We start from the raw sequence: 4,257 nt of genomic DNA on the forward strand, positions 1-4,257 counted from the left end.
TGACACCCAAATCTATCTTTCGACCCCCCCCCCCCAGCTCTCTCTGTCTCCTTACACATCACCAACTTACTAGCAGACATATCAGCCTGGATGTCACATCACTTCCTCAAACTCAACCTATACAAAACCAAGCTCACGATATTTACTTCCCCAGGTGCCACTTCCCCTGATTTCTCTGTCTATATCAATGGCTCAACTATCAACCCGTCCCCCCATGCCAAGGTCCTAGGTGTAATCCTGGACTGTGAACTGACCTTTCTGCCCCACATCCTATCGCTATCCAAAATTTGCCACCTCAAACTCTGCAACATCTCCAAGATATTCCCCTTCCTAACCAATGTCACCATAAAGCTTCTAAGCCACTCCCTGGTCATCTCTCACCTCGACTACTGTAACTCCCTCCTCATTGACTTACCTCTAAATAGACTATCCCTACTTCATTCCATCATAAACGCTGCTGCCAGGCTCATCCACCTCACAAACCGCTCAGCGTCTGCCACCCCTCTCTGCCAATCCCTCCATTGGCTGCCACTTAACCAACAAATTAATTTCAAGATACTAACAATGTAACGGTCACCACCGTTTACGACCTTCCATCCCATCCACGACAGCTCATCTGACACACAGACAAATCAGCAGGCATCCCATTTTCCCAGAATCAAGACGAGACACAGCTCTGTGCTTGTTCCAAATGTAATGATCTACTTTAATGGTTTCTTTCAGTCTTATATACAGTACAAGGCATTAAAGGAACAATCAACTCCCCACCCACACACTAAGGCTAATTACTAAATATTCTAGACAGGTCGGCGCCGGCCTATAATTATCATGTCTAATCACTGCACATTCCTTCATTAACAGCATAATAAACAAAATACCATCACACCGAGTTCCCTAGGCAGACGTTCTGTCTCCGCATACAGCTTGACACCTATTCACACCTCTGAGCATCACTAGGCTTTGGACAGTGTTATCACACATAAACAGTATTTAGCATGCATAATTAGAGTTCTGGGAGCAGACCTGGATTAACACCTGTCCGTTACAACACCTTTACACAAGGACAATGAAATGTCTTCCAGGCCCTGACTCAATTAGCATGTCACTAGTCAGGGGCTAATCATAGAATGAGTCACCACATTGAATAGCCAACAACTTGTGATATCTCAAGACATCCTGCAAACATGATTTATTATTAATGTCCCATCTCATGTAATACATGAATTATGATTCACTTGCCACCCCATGCCCAAAGGGCACAGGGTGGACTCAGACCCAAGAGTTATCAGTGACGCTGACACAGGAGTATCCCCCATCCTCACAAAGTCTCTGGGTGTCCCGGGTCATTCCGTTACAAACAATAATTTACAAAGCCATCCACAACCTGGCCTCCAGCTACATCTCTAACCTGGTCTCAAAATACCAACCTAATCATTCTCTTCGCTCCTTCCAAGATCTCCTGCTCTTTAACTCCCTTGTCACCTCATCCCATACTCGCCTAATCTTCAGAACTTCTCCAGAGCCTCTACCATACTCTGGAATTCTCTACCCCAATCTGTCCGATTTTCTCCTACTTTATCCACTTTCAGACGATCCCTGAAAACTCTTCTCTCCAGAGAAGCCCATCTGGCCCCCAACTAACAATTGTACATTTGCTCTCCATCAGCAAATCCCCCACAGTTATTACCTCTTGTATCTCTTGTAGGGCTTTTTTTCTTTCTGGGACCCGATCCGAAGGACGAATCAACCTCGGGTGGCCAACATCGTGGGCACCCTGGACAGGTAAGTGTGCTTATTAAAAGTCAGCAGCTACATTCCGCTGGACTTCCGCTTTAAAAGCTCCACCATCTTCCACATGTCTTACTTGTGTTTCTGTATTATGCTGAAGCACCCAGCCGGCTCTAGTACCTCCCTGCACACTCTAGGTGGCTCTACCTCCTCACTTGCAGATGATCCAGTGGGGGTGCCGGAATCTGCACTGCACCCCGACACCTGCATCTCCCTTCTCCCCATCCTGCACTCAGTCGGAGTCGCTCAGAAGATCATATCTGTGGAAGCCATTGGGAGACAAGCTGCCACTTGTGAACACAGAAGCCCGACTTCTGTGTTTACAAGTGATAGTAGTGAGTAGGGAGCAGAGGGCCTGAGCCAGAGGTGGTGGAACTGAGTTCCACCAAGTTCCAGCTGAAAAAAAACCCTGATCTCTTGACCTTCCCTCTCAGATTGTAAGCTCTAAGGAGCAGGGCCCTCTGGTCCCACTGTATTGAAGTGTATTGTGTTTTTACTGTTTACTCCATAGAGTGCCGGTCAAAATCTTCTGCTATTGCAAATTTGATGCTGAGATTCCACATCCAATTCGCAAAAGCAGATCTTTCAATAACATTAAAAAAAAAGAAGTATCGGTGTTCTCTACCTGTAAATGCAAAAAATTGCAAAAGAGCCCAACGTCTCAACCATTATTTTTTCCCATGCGGACCAGCCAGGCATTCTTGCTTAAACTACTATATTTTATGTACATTATCTGGTCTATTTTAAACCAGTAAAAGTCTGTTTTGTTTTTTCTTGCTGTCTTTGACAAAAGTGCATTAGATGTGTTTTCTTGTCTGGCATTCTTTTGTTATTATAATTTTTGATACATTGTGCTCCTTTTTCTTTTTGCCCTTCTTATCCTTCACACTATAGGTCACATAGTATGGTAATACTGTGTGAATAACCTGTACTGTCAATGGCCAAGGACATACTTCTTGCACAATCGGCCAAGTAATCTTCATGGTCTCCATCTGAGACTGATCTACCTACCTTCGAATCCATCGGTTAGTAGCTACTAATATATATATATTTTTTTTTGGGGCCTGATCTATAAGGATGTTTTGGCAATCAGTATTCAAGCATATGTATATATATATATATTTTACTTTTAAACTCAGTCCCTCACATATAGGGTCCGCCTCGGTACCATTCCAGACACGGCGTGAGTCATGATGAGGATCTAAATGGTGGTTATTTATATGTACCTCTCTCTGTATGTAGGAAAACTTTGCAAATGAATGTTTCAACTACACATGCATTTTTTATGTCTTTATATTGAATTTTGTATTCATGCGTTTTTCTTTTCTTTTTTTTTTTTTATATTTATCTTTATTTTTTATTTTTAGACGGTACAGCGACATCTTACGCACCGCCCTCGCCCTGATGAAGAGGCGATACTTTATTTTAAAAAAAGCCTCGAAACGTTGGCATCCTTGTCTATACCCATGTGACAGTCCTGAGGGCTTCTTCGGCTGCTCCTTTGTCGCGTGTACACGTATACACAATTTTTGATTGTCTTGTCTTACCATGCTTAATGTGGGGTACTGTTGTTAATTGTCCTCCCCAGGCCGTGCTCTCTTGTTCTCAAATGGTCATTTTGGAAAACCTTTTTTGTATCCTATGCTGTTAACAAACTTTTTCTGATACGTTGTTCTAATGAGCAACATTATTTAAATTTAATACATTTTGAATACTTTTGATACCTACGTGTTGACTAATTTAGTCTTAGGCCCCATACACACGATAGAATTTATCCGCGAATACGGTCCAGCGGACCGTTTCCGCGGATAAATCCTCTCGAGGATTTCCATGCGATGGAGTGTACACACCATCGCATTGAAATCTGCGCCGAAATCCTCTGGCGATGACGTGTCGTGCCGTCGCCGCGATTATGACGCGGCGACGTGCGCGACGCTGTCATATAAGGAATTCCACGCATGCGTTGAATCATTACGACGCATGCGGGGGATCCCTTCGGACGGATGGATCCGGTGAGTCTATACAGACGAGCGGATCCATCCGTTGGGATGGACTCCAGCAGATGGATTTGTTCTGCATGTCAGCAAATATTCGATCTGCTGGAATCCATCCCAGGGGAGATATATCCGCGGAAACAGATCCGCTGGAGTGTACACACCATAGGATCTATCCGCTGAAACCCATTCGCTGGGATTTTTCAGCGGATGGATTCTATCGTGTGTACGGGGCCTTATACTCCAGCCCGCCTCACACACTTAAAGTCCCACCGAGGAAACACACCCCTTTGGGGGTATAGCAATTAATTTCAATAACATTACAACTCTGCATTCATAAATTCTTTTAAGCCACAACAAAAATGAATGTATCAAAAATATCCACCTCTCTACAAAAAAAAAGCATTCCTTGTGCTCCAAGTATTAGTAACCTGAATTATTAATGTAGTAAAGATGGAGTAGATTGGAGTAAAGT

At 43.7% G+C, this 4,257-nt stretch overlaps 1 long non-coding RNA gene across 1 annotated transcript; it reads left to right on the forward strand.

Annotated features, from left to right (window-relative positions):
• Positions 1-2,729: 2,729 nt before the first annotated feature.
• LOC120928702 lies at positions 2,730-3,214 on the forward strand. The gene is made up of 2 exons (XR_005747305.1): positions 2,730-2,813; positions 3,156-3,214. It is a non-coding gene; the product is annotated as an uncharacterized LOC120928702 (long non-coding RNA).
• Positions 3,215-4,257: the final 1,043 nt, after the last annotated feature.

Source organism: Rana temporaria, chromosome 2, assembly GCF_905171775.1.
Source record: "Rana temporaria chromosome 2, aRanTem1.1, whole genome shotgun sequence".
In the NCBI taxonomy this organism is placed as follows: Eukaryota; Metazoa; Chordata; class Amphibia; order Anura; family Ranidae; genus Rana; species Rana temporaria.